The sequence below is a fragment of the Falco punctatus genome (genome assembly GCF_963210335.1).
Source record: "Falco punctatus genome assembly, chromosome: 4".
NCBI lineage: Eukaryota > Metazoa > Chordata > Aves > Falconiformes > Falconidae > Falco > Falco punctatus.
Window position 1 is genome coordinate 8,582,506 of NC_137583.1, and position 16,768 is coordinate 8,599,273.

At 38.9% G+C, this 16,768-nt stretch overlaps 1 protein-coding gene across 15 annotated transcripts in view; it reads left to right on the forward strand.

Moving 5' to 3' along the window:
* Positions 1–16,768, forward strand: part of CACNA1D (calcium voltage-gated channel subunit alpha1 D) — a 253,243-nt gene that overhangs the window by 22,345 nt on the left and 214,130 nt on the right. Inside the window, exon 2 of one of the 15 annotated variants that reach the window (XM_080384043.1) lies at positions 1–16,768. This exon is cut by the window's right edge and continues 20,591 nt beyond it. The exons of the other annotated variants lie outside the window; for them this stretch is intronic. The gene's annotated coding sequence lies outside the window, so the exon portion shown is untranslated. 15 annotated transcript variants of the gene reach the window in all.

Sequence of the window (16,768 nt, forward strand, 5' to 3'; positions counted from 1 at the left end):
AAAAATTCTGATCAGCTCCGTTTTCATGATGGACTTGTCACCTGCATGATTCATGAGTAGCTATGTCTCAGAGGTAAGCTGGATATGGGGGGAGAGCTGGTGGCATACTCGTGGTGTGCGGAGGGGCAGTATGGGAGCAGCGAGGGGGATGCAGGCTGCTCCTCCTGCTCCTTGTTTTAGCTTTCGGTAGCAAGAGTGTCTGCTCAGGAGGAGTGAGGGAGCTCAGGCTGAGGGAAGGTTTTAGCAGGCAGACGGCTGTGTCTTTGCAATGTATGTGTGTGGGAAGGGGACTGTTTGACCTTGGTAGTATCATGGGCATGTGTGTTTTGTAAGATTCTCCCGTTGTGGTCTGTTTGGGGTTTTTTTCTTGGTTTTTTTTGGGCTCAGTCTTAAATTCCAGCTGTAACAGGGAGCTGGCCAAGTGAACTGTTGAGATTTAGCACTTCAGGGCCACCATGTGATTCATGAGGTTCTGTGACATGACAGCCAGGCAATGCTGTTGGCTTATGGACAGCTGTGGGGAATGCTTAAGAGCAATAATCTGTTATTCTTGCTCCTTTAGAAAATCCCCCAAGTATTACTGTGTAATATCAGGGGTTTTACATTTATTCAACCGCAGATATTCCTTTCATAGGCCCTAACCTACTTCACAGTGCTTGTTTAATGGCCACACTTCTGCAATGTGCTCTCCATGGCTTAGTGGCACAATGCCAACTGCTGAGAGGTTTGAAGGGTAGTAACTATTTGTTTGTTTTTAAATAACAAGAGACTTGCTAAGTAAAAACCACTGCAAGTGAAAGCTAGTAACTGAAACACTGACTTTACCAGGTGGGCATGGCTGCCAGTATAAAGGCACTTTGTCAAACACTTGCAGAAAGAAAAAAATAAAGGTATAATAGTTAGTAAATAAGTAATTGTACAAATTTATTTTGTTTGTTACCACCATGTCAGCAGAGCAGAGAGTGAGACTTACTAACCTTACTTGAATCCCCATTAGTTCTTTGTAACCTTGATAAAAAGTTGGAGAGGAAGAAAAGAAATTGTCTATATTCTGTCTCTTTAAGTTGACTTTTCATTTGCATTTCTGATCAGGATTTAATGATTAATGTTTGTAAAAACATTCTAGTATATGGGCTAGCTGCAAACTGTTCACTGAGATTATTATTTAGGATACCTCTTAACTGTAGTTTTAAGTGACATTGTAGTAGTTCTTGAAAGGCCTCCAAAGCCATCATCCTCCAGAGGATACCATAGTGAGGCATGTAATGGGACATCAAAATTAATTTATTCTTTTAAATTATACACAAAAAGGTTATTTTTGATACTTTCGTTACCTGTTTCTCATTAAATAATCTAATACTAGAAAATGTTTGCCCTGTAAATTTGTCAAAAGGGTATATTTTGGTTATTTGTATGTAGCCAAAGAAATACAGTAGCATCAGGACTTGTATATATACTTCTATTACAATCAGCAAAATGGTAGAAGAGGCAAAAGGCAACTAAAATGTAGACCTGTAGCAAGATCTTCTGTTAGTTTGTGGATTTTTGAGGCTTCTACAGTCTCTTTGGGGCTGATTTTTAACTCATGTTTCAGAACTGCTTTTTTTTTGCAGTTCCACCAAGCTTATGGAAGAGAGGAACTTTGCAAATCTCCATAACCTATTTTTCTGATAGGAAACTTTGCAAACATGTGACTGTTAGGGGCTTCACTGATCTATGTGAAGGGGGAGCTGTTACCAGCCTTAGTCTGGATCTGAATGACCCAGATTGACCTCAGCGGCTGGGCTGACCCTTTCATCAAGTCCACAGTCGTGATGACTATGGTCACCCCTGTGAGTGTTCACTCGTGCTAACATCAGTGCTATTTAAGGGAGCATCTAAATTTGTTCTCTCACTAGTCAGTAGCGAGGTGTGTGGCTATTTGAAAATGCTCGTTTTGTGACCTTTGGCTTGCATCAAGAACCTATTTCAGTCCTAACCTTTGGCTTGTATCTTGGTTTCTGACTCAGGCTCTTGACCTTTAGTATTTAGCCTGAGTGCTCGTCTTCGGGTGCCAGATTACCTGTTGTCCTAGGCTTGGATTCTGGTTTCAGATACTGGCTTTAACTGCTTATTGCAGTTTGGCTCTTTAATCTTACTTGTTCTCTTCAAATTTTCTCCTTAGGGCACTAACTGTACTTTTTACATTTCCTTTTCTGCCTTTCTCTAAATTAGTCAAAACTCTTGTAATCAGAACAGTTCTATTCTAACTGCATCCTTTCTCTCATGGGTCATTAAACTGAGGATGCAGAGCTGTTTGGACACTCCTCCAGGAATCCTTGATTCCTACTCAGCATAGGTAGTCATTTGGTTGCCTTTGTGCCTCCGGGTAGATGGGTGGGTGCCCATCAGCAGAACCTCAGCCCCAGGTGGCCAGGAAAAGTCTGCTTTATGGCTGGATGTTCCAAAAACCAAAACAAGTGCAAGCCTGAGAAATCCCAGCAGCCTGTTTGCTACAAATCTGTTGCTGAGACACCAACCTGTAAAAGTAACTGATTTGACCAAATGTGTCAGAATGAAAAACTCTCCATAAATTAAAATGAAATCAGTTAATTTCCTCCTAAGACATTTTATATGAAATGACAGCAAAGTCATATTTAAGGAAAATAAACCCAACCCCCAATATCTCTGTAGTATTTTCAGTCAAAGCACCACAAAATGCTGTCAGTTTTGAAGGTCAGATGGCAAGCTTCATGTTCATGGTCGTGACTACATGCTCACATGAATTTGTTTGCCTGGCTTTACAGGAACTGTTTGCGTGAATAACTACTCCTGCAGAGTGAATAAAGGCATTTGCAATCTGGTCCCAGCTGGAAACTTATTTCTGAAGCCAGTTCACTCCCTTCATAAAGCACAGATTCTTTATTTTATCTTGTTTTGTATTTCGTTCAAATGATTTGAGATCTTTGGCTTGACTGCTACTCCATTTCAAATCCCTTCCTACTGGAAAAGACGTATGTTTCAGAGCTGTTAATTCTTTCTGGAATAGAGATATTCTTTTTGTCTGGGAGGAGAAGCGTAATTGCTGCCTGCCTGGATATCAGTTAATTAGCAGTCTCCTCACTGGCGGATGCCTGGCTAAATTCACTCCTTTGCTGATTTATTAAATAACTATGAGACTATTCAGGCAGCCCCAATAGTATTTTGTAACAAAGCACTGATTACTTGGTATATTTAATGGCAAAAAGGGATGTAAGGAAATACAGGGCATATAATCTCGATTGCTTGTGAACCTTTCTCTCACACTTTTCCCTTGGATCACAGAGCTCAGTGAATTAGATCCAGTTGTTCTTCAAGTGAGGATGTGGCATAATTTCAGAGGAGTTATTGACTATCCTTTTCTTCCATGGTTATTGCAGTCTTGGCCTGCTTGGGAATGCAGCATAACATTTCAAACAGGAATCATTGTCGTAGCCTTAGCAAGGCTGCCTAGATTGGGAGAATGAGCTCCGCTAAGTGCCGAGGCTTGTGTCGTGGCTTGGGAAATGCATGGAGGAAATGCATGATAAACCTTTTGCTCAGCTCCCCTGTCACATCTGCGGTGTGGCTGTCCATTAACATGCCACTGGCTCAGCAAGAGCACTGGGGTCTGCCCAGATCACTTGGTAGCTGTCAAGTGGATAAGACAAGCTTTCTGGGGAATGTACTAAGATAATTACAGGAAGGTGAAGTTAAATTGTGTACATGCGCTGCTTCTAGTGCTGTGAGCAAAGGAGGCTTTATTCTGTGGTACGGAGACCAGATGGACTCGGTGACTGTTCTTTCGATTTCTGGGGGAGAATGCAGTACATATGGTCTAGAATCAACACCTCATTTTATCAGTTCAAGTCACACAGCCACACTCCCTCGCCCCTGCCCCCAAACTGCCCCCTCCCTCCCCCATTTTTGTTGTTGTTTTATAAACAGAAAATCTACTGGTGAGTGTGAGCAGGTATGTATTAAGGCAGAATTTTGAAATTTGCCAGCTCTTTATCCCTTTTGCTGAACCCCCATGGGAGTCCAAAAGCCCAAGTTCTTGTCTTCTCTTTCCTGCAGGCTAGAGACAGCTGTTATTTTGAAAAGAGAAGCTATGTCATTCTTCTCAGGAATCTGAAAAAAGCACAGGCTTTCTGTTACTTTAATGCCTGATCAGATGATTTGCTGATTTTGTATATTATTTATATATATATATATATAAAATTATATAAAATAGTTATTTATTTATTATTATGGTAATATATAATATATCTATATATATAAATACTACTGTATAAATTGTGAAAATGGAAGGTCAGTAGGTTCCATGGTTAGGCCTAACCCTGTTCTTTAGGACCAATTCTTGCAGCATATCTAAGATATCTTAGTACACAAAAGGTATACACAGGTATTTCCCAAGTATTACTTAATGAGTAATAGCAATGGTCAGTTTTAATTAATGCTGGGGAGGAGCATTTTAATTAATGCTAACTTGGGAGGAAGCATGCTCCAGTTTTCAGGTACTCCTTTCCAATACATCGTTCCTACAAAACTGAACACAAGTGTTAAAACATTATTCTACACAGCATTGTCATTCATCTGTTGCAGCCTTTCTGCAGGGAAAACAAGAATTAACTCCCTATCTTAATGTACTGAATAATTTAATGTGATGCACGAGATTAATTTGAAGAGAGCCCTTTTTGCAAAGTAGTAGGTAGACAGGAAAATGTAATAAATTTGGGGACCTTGCTTGTTAACTCTGGTTTAAATGTATATGACTGTACTTCATGGTATGGTCATATAAAAGAATTTTAAAAACACTGTGGTCTGTGTGTCAAAATAATTTACATTTTAGGTTTATCTAGAACTTTTCTGCCACATTTTGAATTTGTGTGAAATAACGAACCTTTGTTTTTAACAAAATGAGTATGGTAGAAAGGAAGAAACTATCATTTTAGATATTCATATATAGTAGGCAGAGACCTAAATGGTAAGTTTTGATGTCTGTTACTTCTTCCTTGAGTAAACACCTGCCCTGAGAGGTGTTTGTGGTAGGGCAGTTTTGCTGTTGTTTCATCCCACAGTTTAAGAACATTAAAGCAGTAAATAGCACAGAAAATAAATTTTTGTTTAATGGAGGCAACTAACTCACAGCGGGACAAAAATGTGTTAAGGAACCAGGCTGAAACATTGCACTGTCCTCTTGTTACAGATCAGAAATCATGGGTGGAGACAACACAGGCCAGGTAATCTTTGAGCTTAGGTGGGCTGGACCTTGTGTCAGCTTAGAACACTTTTCATATGAATACTAAAACTGAACTAGTCTTAGTAAAGGAGAAGCAGGATCTCATGGTTCTCTAAATACCTTTTTTTTTGCATTTAAAGGAATAGTTAGTTTTGAAGGCAGAAGTGGTTACTAATGATCCTTTAAAACAACGATGATTCCTTTCTTATTTAAAAAAAATCTCCTTACTGAAATGTTATTAAAGGCTGTTTAGAATGCTTTTATTTTAATTAAATGATTATGTGGAATTAGGTAAAGAATTACGCTGACTTCAGAAAACTTTCAGATGGTGGTGCCAGTTTGCTCTTTACGAAGATGTGAAGGATGATCATCAGAGGGTTACTATTGCCGCACTTGTATCTCACTTACAGCTGGAGCTGCTGTCTTTGGTTTTTGCAAAACTAGCTGACGTTTTTTTTTCATCCTGGCTAGTGTACACTGACCTGATGCACACTTTCAAGTGTTTCAACAGTATATATGAAGATCATTGGTTTGAGAGAAGCAATTTTCATGGATTCCTTATATTTGATGTCACAGAAGACTTGCATCTTGCATTGTGGGCTCTGTAACTCAGTTTTATTTCTGATATTTTAGAAAGCACACCTACAAGTATCTAACATAATTGTAGATAAAAAGTCATCAATGTTACATTCAGGCTTTGGCTCTTCCTTTGTATTTCCCATTATTCATTAATAATAATATGCTGACTGATCTCATTTTGTGATGCACAGGCACGCCATATGTATGAGAAAGACCTCCCAAAGCCTAGGAGGCTATTTTTTTTTTCCTCCAGTGAACTGTTTTTCTTCCAAGTCCTGCTCCATATCTTTTTTTTTTTTCAAACAAATTTTTTTTTAACAAGATCTTTCTATGTGGCAGGGAATCAAAGATGCCTTAAAGTTTCCTTGTTTCCTCAACTGAGGGATCAGCCTTAAGCTGGTGTTGTTTTAGGATGTGCTGGAAGGTTGGATGTTTTACAACTGCACAACCTCCACAGCGATGGTAGAGGTTAAATTGCCTTTTAACCTTCTCCAAGTATACACTAGGAAAGGATCACAGACACACAGAACAGCTGGGGTTGAAAGGGACCTCTGGAGATCTAGAGTCCAACCCCTTGTTAAAGCAGGCTCACCTAGATTGTTCTGGCTGCTGTTTTTTCACTGTAATTCCTATCTACTTCATGGATCTCTCATTAGATCTAAAATCTAATGTCCTTCAGGAAGTAATTAATACAACTTTCTACTGGGAAAAGAGTTGCAAAACTATTGTGAAAAATTTCTTTTCTGACTTACCCATTCATGGACAGGTATTTGTATTTCACCCTGCATCAGAGGCACTTCCTCTGCTCCGCCACCCTCTGTAGGAGCAGGTGTGATGGGGCTGTTCCTGCATTCTGCATGAAATTGGCTCCTTTTCCTCTTGCCACTAGTGGGCTTGGACAGTAATGAAACGGTGGATGATGCATGCACCATGAGGTCATGTCGCTGTTGTTACATATCCCTGTGTCAGGCTTTCCATGATAGAAGTCTGGATGCTCTGCAGGAAAAGCTAATAATGCTCCCAACAGGAGAGTTCCCGGCTTGCAGAGCTATGGAGGAGTGCATGTCCTCTGTGGCCTGCACCCCCTCAAATCCCTTTTGCACTGTTTTGAAACTGCACTGAGACCAACTAAGTGGATGTTCCCACAAAATTTCCAGCCCAGGCAGAGACATTTGCAGAGCATACTTGCACCTTGCCCAGACTTAATTCTTGGACTTCTTCTATATACTCAGAATTCCAATAAAAAATCTGGGGGTTGGGTTTGGAGATACTGAATAATTTGACACAAATTTCTGACTGGCTGGTAGGTCATTTAAGGCTTTGAAACTAACTATGTAAAAAAAGGTGATGTGGAAGCTATTATTTGGAATAAAAGCAACTTTTAGGTGTCTTTAGCAGTTCACAGGGAAGAAGCTTGTAAAAAAAAAGGAGTATTTGCTCATATCTTTTCAAGAGTGATAGCGTAATTGCTTTTTCTGTTAATATTGACTTAATAAAATGCCCAGTGCCTTAGCTTTTAAACACCTTTACACTTCATAGTCTCTGAATTTGATATAGGTATTAAATTAGTAGCAGCTATTACTCTTCTCTTTTTGTCCTCCCTCCCTGAATATGCATCACAGACACAGGTTGTACAATTTATAAAATGTGGACAAGTGCAGACACATTCCTAAAAGTCACAGCAGCTTCAGGTAGTTCTTTTCAATTTTAAAGTTTCTTTGAAAGCTTGTAAAATTAAAATTTTCCAATAAGCTGTAGAAAGAAGGATTTTTACTCTTAAAAAATACCTAATTCAAAATGTCTTCTAGTAATATGGAAGAAGAACTTGATATGGAAAATGTTCAAAATATTTTAGAAGTAAAATTGACTACTCTATTTCAACATTTCCATTTTTCATTTGGATCTTTTTTCATGTTCAAACTTTTACACGTACAGACTAAAATATTTCAATATTATTATAAAAATATTTCAACAGGTCCTGGCTGATATTTCCAAATTAAAAGACAGTGCAATCCACATTTTGCTAAACATTTTTGAGTTTCAATGTTTTTTATCCACTTCAGATGAAAATAAGTTTTGAAATGCCTGAATTTCCCAAAGGATAGACAACCCATTACCCTAACTAAGAGAGTTTTTGCCATAGAGCTCCGTAAAGTAGGATCCGTGTCCTTATTACACAAAGCAGTGTGCTTCCTCTTAAATCTTGACTATCAAAGCATTAACAGCTGCCAGATGAGAAAAAATGTGTAGCACGTCAGAACAATGTATCAGTAACACATTGTTTAAAATCAAAGGAAATTAAGACCCCAAAAAATTGTGTTTCTTTTCACCTTAAAACTAAATCAAACCAATGTTAATTAACCTTCAGAGACAGCAGTAACTTCAGAAAATAATGGCTTTTCCAGGATTTTTATCAGTGGAAAGCCCTTGGTCTCTAAATACATAGCACAGGACTGTTTTTACAGTTGCAAGGGATTATTTAAAGAAAAAAAGAAGTTGCATCAAGATTTTTAGTATCACTGAAGTCTGTGAGCGTTGGATTAGGTCCTTAGATCCGGTTACGTAAACATTTCTGTAACATTTTTAGACTGCAATGTTTGGACTGTTACTATAGAACGCTGTGGTGCTTTTCATAGCTTGATGTTTTAATACCTACACTTGAAGAGCTTATAATTTATTTTCCACCTGATACATCCTCTTCCCATGTTACCAATACAGTGGTATTTAAGGGTATCACTCTTTCCCTTCTGTACTCATTGAAATATGTGAAACAGCTGCCTGAGATCTGACCAAATGGAAGAACGTTGCTAAGCCTCAGTGATCCTTAACTTGTAGGGGAGGAGAGGTTATCCTTTGCGTTTTATATTGCAGCTATTTCTTGTTTACCTATGGGTAGGAATAGTTTTTTTTTAATCCACTGTCTTTGCTCCTCATGCCTAGTGAATGGATAAATATGGCCACCCATCTGGATGCTGCCTTGAAGACTTCCAATGTATTTTCTCTTTTTCTTACTGTTTATGAGCTTTATCCTTGCATAGCTTTATCCCTGTAGGAAGTCAGTGCAAAGTCTAAGGTCCTTGCCCAGGAATGCTTAGCCCCACTTAAAAACCTTGCTTCAGGTGTTGTCTGGGGCTTCAGTGACACAGAAGGTTTGTGGTAGACTTTGCAGAGGAGGCCTGGAAGCAGGGAACTAGTTTTTGATTCAGGGTGCTGTATGGCCAGTTATAAGATGAAGACAATACTCATAATTCTGGGGTCCTGTTAGAAGGAAACGAGGACCTGAGGTTCAAAAAGACCAAATTCTTCTCCCGTTAATTCTGCATACTGCACTCACTTTCTACCTTTTTTTTTTTTAAATGGTCTCTCTATTAACTGGGTAGTGTTAAACAAGGGGATCAGATTTATCTAAAAAGAGCGAATAATAGATGCCTTGTATCAGAACTGCTGAAAGGTCACATGCTGACAAAAGTGATATGTGGTCCCTCGTTTGCTGTTCATTCTTTCTACACTCCTGCTCTATCTGTTACGCCAGCACAGTGACACACGAAATCACTGCATCTGAAAAGCATCAGCATTTTGCACAAAGGAAAAAGACTGAGAGTGCCAAGAAAATTATTTTGAACGTGTGGCCTGTATCTTATGCAAACAATGTGCCCTTCCCTGACAACACAAGCAAGAAGGGGACTGGAGTTCCACCTGCTCTCTGTGCTAAATGACAATAAATTTTATATTGTAACACACATGCTTGTCCTGATAAAGTTACACACATGCTTGTCCTGATAAAGTTATGACAGAACTGTGGTTCTTAAGCAACAGCAGTGTTAATGACTACAATGAAAGTAACTCCTTTGCTACCAAACTGAACTGATGTTGCATGGACATGTGTTTGTTTTAATACTGCCTTTAATTTCCCATTTCTTACAACCATCAGATTTCTCATATGATGAGCACAACATAGTTTTTCCATGTTTAGCACTTGCACTGCATTAAGAATGATGCATCAGACTTGCTGTTATGAAGGATGCAGTGCTGTTCTTCCTTGAGAGCTGCTGAAAGAATATCACAGTCCAAACCTGCGTTCATTTATGAAATCAATGAAGATGCTACCTTATCAAAGTCAATGGGACTACGTGACCTATATAATTTTTATCTTACAGACTGTGTTCTAACCAATTCTGAGCACAGGAACTAAGCCCCTTCTTTTCTGACTTACTGGAATTCTTCAAATCCTCATAAAAATTTACTGATAATAATAGCAATCATATGTTGCACAGATACTACAGTTCATCTCTAAGTGCTTTTTAAAGGTAAGAAGCATCTTCATTCATGCTGAAACAAAATTAAATTGTTTGTGCTAAGTCCCACAGCACCTACCGACAAAGATGGGGAGTGAATAAACCATCCAGTTCACCAAGTCCGTGTAACAGTACCTGCATCTTTGTTGTTCTTACCGTTTTCTACAAAAGTAATAAAACCTGTTAATTTTTTTTTAAATATAAAAAATAATAACTAATACTATGGTTCTATACAGACTTTACCAGCATTAGCTAGCTCTGTTACTGCAAGAAGTGGTCCTAAACTTCTCTGACCTTGTCCACAAGCTGGTACATAGGAACAGATTCTCACAGGTTGGAAGGGACCTCATGAGGTCACCCAGTCCACCCTCCTGCTCAAAGCAGGCATCAGTACTGACCTCAGACGAGGTCGTTCAGGTCTTTGTCCAAGTTAAAACAGATCCACCATCACAGCTTACTTTTAATCTCAGTTCTTTACTCTGGGTCATTCTGTATCCATGTGGGTACCAGTATTTATGCTGACAAAGGACCTGAGGGGAGGAAGCAGAGGGGCAAGTGAGATAATTTCTTTCAATGACAGTACTAATTCATGCTATCCTACAATGTAAGGCTTACTATTGGAGTATAAAAGATATTTTGATGCTATGCCCAGTCCTGCTTTCTTCTTGTATTTAGATATTTGTTGGAGCAACAGTCTCAGCTTTGAATGGAGGAAGGTAGGAAGGTAATCCACACTGTTTGAGAGAAATCTGTCATATTAGCGGCACTTTCCACTCCCCAAAGCAGTCCAAGCAGACATATTTTCATGCATTCCATAAGTGAAGTCTGATATTAACTGTTCAGATGTAATATTTGTATATGGTCTGCCTCCTTTTTCTAGCTTATTTATTTCCATTGTACTGTAGCATAAATTTAACTTAAATTACCCTATTAATACTTAGCCTTCTGGATCTTTTAAACCATTCGCAGTAGTTTCATAGCAATATATCTCACTAACCTTTCGATGCAATTCCCTCTCTATCACACCATCTTAATGACAGAAGGTTAGTTCTCCTATCTTAACTTCTTGCATCATGCTTTGTAAGATACTGTTTGTTCCTGACATGTGAAGGCATCTTAGGATGCCGTCCTTGAAGCCTTTGCTTTCCTTTTCACTGCATTCTTCTTGTGTCTGTCTGTGCTTTAAGTTTTATGCTCTGCCAAATTTTAGCCTGGAGTGACAGCAGAGAAATGAGCATTATAATGAAAGTGCTGACAAACCCTTAGCTGTAATGACGTGAGTGGCACAGCTATCATTTGAGTTTGCTGTGTTCTTTACTTTAAATCTTTAATGCTATTTTCTCCTTTTATCCTGTGTTGAGCAGTGGGATTACTCGAGTGGTTTATGGCTTAGAAGTTGTGCAGTTAAGTGAGTTGTTCAGTGGGGTGGAAGGACTCCTCCCTGGGGGCTACCTTCTTCATTTTAGAGGTGTGGAAAAGTTTAAGGTTTGAGGAGGAAAACCACTGTTAGTAAGATGTTTGATACTGCATTGCCCTTCCAACACTGCCATCCACTTTGCCCCCTGTGACCGCTCACTCTAATGACACCTTATTTTATATACCTCTGACTGAGGTAAGGTCAGCATCTTCTAAGGTGGAAAAAAAGGCATTTTGTATTGTAAAGGGGAAAAAAGTGAAGCCTTAGGAGTGAGAAAATTTAGCTCAGAGTAAAGAAGTGTTAGTTGATGATGTAGGCATTAATATTTTAGACTGTAAGTCATTTGAAGCAGGATGTCTGCAGCCCTGTGTGTATGGATGCTGTCCAAAACATTTCTGACATTACCACAGCACAAATAATGCATGGACTAGATATGAATCCATACTGAAGTGCCCACTTGCTGTCTGCATGTACCTGACATTGCAGCAATGGAAGTAATGATCCTGTGGAGTTTCCCATTGATTTCAGTGAAAGCAGAAACACATTTTCAAGAAGCCTTTTAGATTAGATCTTTAGCTTTTCTAAAGTGGCAGAAGTCCTTTCATCTTGGATATGCCCTGCCATTTTATACTAGACAAGGATTTGGCTCTGAGAATTGCCTCTGGGCAATATCTGCCTGATTCCAGTTAGATGGAGTTACTGCGTGAATGGATGGGTGGCTCTTGCTGGTACCAGTGACCACGTAATGCTAAAGAAGAGGGGAATGATAATCCCTTTAGCTCCACCATATATCTTCCCATAGTGACTGAGATTAATACTGCTTCAATTTGAACAAAATAAATACAGTATGCATGTATTAAAAGAGATGAAACAGGATGTAAGTGCAGAGGGATGTTAACAGCCTACAGACATTGACTGACATGAGCCTCATGAAGCCCAGCCCCATTTCCCCATTGGGGAAATGAAATTGGCATCTTTGGACATGGAGAAGACTTGACGAGGCAAGGTCATGAGCAACCTGCTTTAAGTTAGCCCAGGGCATTGGACCAGGTGGCCTTCAGAGGTCCTTTCCAGCTGATACTGTTCTATGAATCCAGTCTATTAAAAGCAAGGTTATATAGTGAAAAAAGTGTTGTTAATCTGACTAAAGTGCTGAACCAGTAGGTGCTTAGACCTGCCTAGAGGGACATTAATATATTTGGCAGGATCACTGAAGGAAGACCCTTCAAGTGTGTTGTACCAGCAATAGATTAGCTACATGCTGTCAGCAAAGTTAGGGTACAAAGTTTTATTTGATCTCCTGGGCTCCCCTGACACTGTGAGATCAGTATTTCTCTCATTCTTTATGATGATCTTCAAATCAAAATGCTTTTGCCTCGAGAATTCACCTGCTTTGTCTGTAATCATCCCCTTTTTCCTTTGCTTTACTGTATGGAACTGATGCTGATTCACAGAGATTAGTGTGCATCATACCTGCCTTTGCTCTCGTTTTCCTTCCTGCTTTTCACGAGTGACAGCATTATGTTGCAGGCCCTGCACCCACTTCTCAGGCTCTCTGGGGTGTGATGTGGAGAGTTTCTGGAACTGTGTTGCACAGATGTGGCTGGCCTGGGGAACGCTGCTGCAAGCTGCTTCCCATAACAAACAGCACAAATGCTTCAGATCATTGTTTTTCTTTAACTCCTCTTGGTCTTTTAAGACTTCACTCCTAAAGAAGGCACACAGGCACACTGTCTATACAACTGGGTGTAACACTTGGTTTCTTGAGCTGACAGCTACCACCAGTTATTCATTAATAGTCTTTTGAGGGACAATGCCAACAAGAGTGAGAACAGCAGCAGTGGGGGTGATATCATGATTCTCTGAGTCAGGTTTGATTAAATAAAGTAAGAAATCATCAGAAGAAGCTTCTGAGAATCAGAATTGCAAAATAGGTGAAAACAGACTTCTCTGGATTATGTCTGACTAAAGCTAAAACAGTTTTCTGTATTTCTGTATTTCTCCATTGACAATATTCTGCTGGTCATAAAGCATATGAGCATAAGAAAATTTATGGGAAAAGATCCAAGCAACCTGCTTGCTTTCTTTTGCTTTACTATCATTATACTACAGAGCAGACACAGTAGCTGAATAAAAGTCAGAACTTCTGGGGGTTTATTCTTACCCGAGACCTGTAATTGCACCAAAACTTGTTTCATCTCTTGTTGCCTCATCTGTCTTCCACATAAAATGTCGATTTTTTATTTATATTGAAAAGGAGCTTTAGAAGCTTAATCCATTCGTCTTTGTAAAGTATTTTGAAATATTTAGAACATGACACGTGAGTCCAAATATTTGGTCGTTAGGAACATGCTGTGCTGGATGATAATGGTAATAAAATCCAGATGTGTTTTTTGTGAATGCTTTTCTGGATTCTTGTTTTGCAATGTGACATAAAGAGTTCCTAAAAAATCCTTGTCAGAAAATGCAGTTATACAGCACCTCTAGAACAGATACATGTTCTAGATACATGATCTCAGTAATTCCTGGACTGGGAACATAGATACAGGAGACAGACACATATTTTTTTCTTGCATGTACAACCAAAATTATGTAATGATTATTAATAATTAAAAAAATAGATCAGAATAATGAAAGCATTATTCTGATTTCATTATGATTGCTGTTTGAGACACAGATATAAGCTGAAAAATATTGATCTGTTGAGTGTCTAGTAATCTTTGAGAAAACTTTCAGAAACGCATAACTGTGCAATAAATTCTAGACTTTTTGTCCTCTGTACCTCTTTTCCAAATAGTTTATGGGAAGCCCAATAAGTCAAGTCAAGAAGAAAGCTTTAGAAAACCAAATATATATATATATATATGTTCTGCCTAAGAAGCCACAAAATTTTTCATCCCTGAATACAGAGGCAGTATTTGACACTAGGACATTCTGGTATATGTGGCAACATGTAAACCCCTGTTGGGTCATAGTGACAATGTTTATGTGGCTTAGCCAGATAAGATCCATCCAGCCATGTAAAGAAATGCCCTGCAAAGTGACAGACAGGTATGTGGGTGTGCTCTCACCCACCTCAGCCCAGTGACTTTTTCCTGGCAGCCTGCTTTTCAGTGGATGCTAAGAGAAAACAAGAATTTCATTTTAGAGGGACTAAGGAAGAGACTTGTGGGAGACAACAGTCCCTTCGGCTGTCTCCCTGTCTTGGGGCTCACTCATCAACTTGTTAAGTGCTGCTAAAACTTGCCCTAACTAGTTTAGCTTGTTTCCCTTTTCCCCACTTAAAGGTATGTATTACATACATCAGCAGCAAGTCTGCATTCTATTCTGAGAGTTACTTTCCTGCAGATTTCCCTATGGAGAATTAGCATATATCTTGTGGGGAGAAAAAAGTGTGTCAATGTCTGACACATTAAATTTTCTTCTATATTTGCCCTTCATTCATGTACAGCAAGAGGCTAAAAATTTTCAAGGATATTTGTTGATTGTCACTCTTAATTGTGCTTGAACATACCCATACAGCCTTATGCAGAGGCATGGGAACTTTGAATTTTAAAAAGGTAAGGAAAGGTTTTATATCCTTGTTTATCCTCCAGGCACTGTGCTTTCACTTCTCTTTTGATGCTGATGAGAAAGAGGCTTATTAATGGGCTGGTTCAATAGACTTGTTAAAAGATTTTCTTTAAAATAAAGGAAAAAAACCACACTTTGAAATTCCATCATTGAATGAAATTACATCACTGGTTTAGTCTTTATTTTCCAAATGACTAAGCATCTCATTTTTATACAGAATAAAAATTCTTGTAAAGAAAAATTGGTCACAGTTCAGATGTTTTCTAACAAGACATCAGCTGCATCATTAGTATGGTTTTCCTCTCTAAGCTGAGCATCAGCATCTATGAGAAACAAGTGATATGCTGAGCTCCACATTCTTCCTCCCTCTTCGATCTGCATATCGTGCTCCATTGCTGTGGTACATTAATTCTCTTGTGACCCAGGCATTCATAAATTAGCTCGCTCAACATCACTACAGAGAGCACAGAATTCCAAACTTTAGTGAGGGAAAGATCTTGCAGGTCGGCCCACTCCATTTCCTCACCAGTACAAGATTGTTCTAGGATACCGAGTCTATATATCCTCTCTGCTGATACAAAACCACGTGTGTGGTCTAGGAGCAAAGGAGAGAAGCCAGAAAGATGTGCTTGTGAAGGAGCAGGGGGAACCAGTGGCACTGAATTTCTGGATTATTCTGGTGACATGGGTGGAAACTGGGACAACCACCACTGAGACACTTATTTTCCTCTCCCTGAAGCATTTCAGACCCTTCCGTCTCTCCAGTGAAGATCTGGCATCCTTCTGTTTAGAAGTATTCCTTCCAAGGAAGAGCCATCTTGTCCCGTTCCTCACAGATTTCAGTGCAGGAGAGAAAAAGGAATCCTATTGTTCAGAACATTTTATTGCAAAAAATAATATGTATTTGATATGTGAGAAACAAGCTATATATTTGTTCTGTAGAGCTTGAGATTAAATTTATGAATGTTATCTGAAATGTTCTGGAGTTAAATACATTTGTATGGCAAATTTTGTTTTCAAAATATTTTCTGATTTATGAGAATCAGTCTCATACAAATTCTATTTGCTTTGGTTTTAAACCCAGCCTTGTTTACACTTTTTTTTTTTTTTTTCTGCACAAAGCCTTGCAACACTGTGACAGCTAGTGTATTTACAGGCACATAGCCTTCCCAGACGGTATAATCAGATGAAGGTAATTTAGTAATTTTATAGAGGTAAATCTTCACACAACTAGTTGCATACTGAAATATAATCCCTCTAGTTTTTGTGTTTACAAGGTCATTCAATGAATTATTTGCTGACCTTGTCTATTCTTAACTATCAGATCCACTGCACATAGTGGCAAAAGAGTTTGGAATGCTGTGTTGCGTTTACACACGTAATTTTTGGCTCCAGTTTAAGGGAATAAACCCACATCATTTTCCTAAGGCTGCCATACTTTAATATAAAAGGCTTAGTGCTTTATGTCTGAGAAAATGTAAAAGCTCATACTCTGGCTATATCTTTACACTTATTTCATAGTATACTGACTGAAAACCCCACAGAACATGACGGTTCAGCTTTCAAGTCACTCTTACGCTCCTGGGCTGCAAGAGTGAAAATGCATTTTGACAACGCCATTCAAGCTATACATCCAGCTAACTTACGGATATCTGTTGACAAATA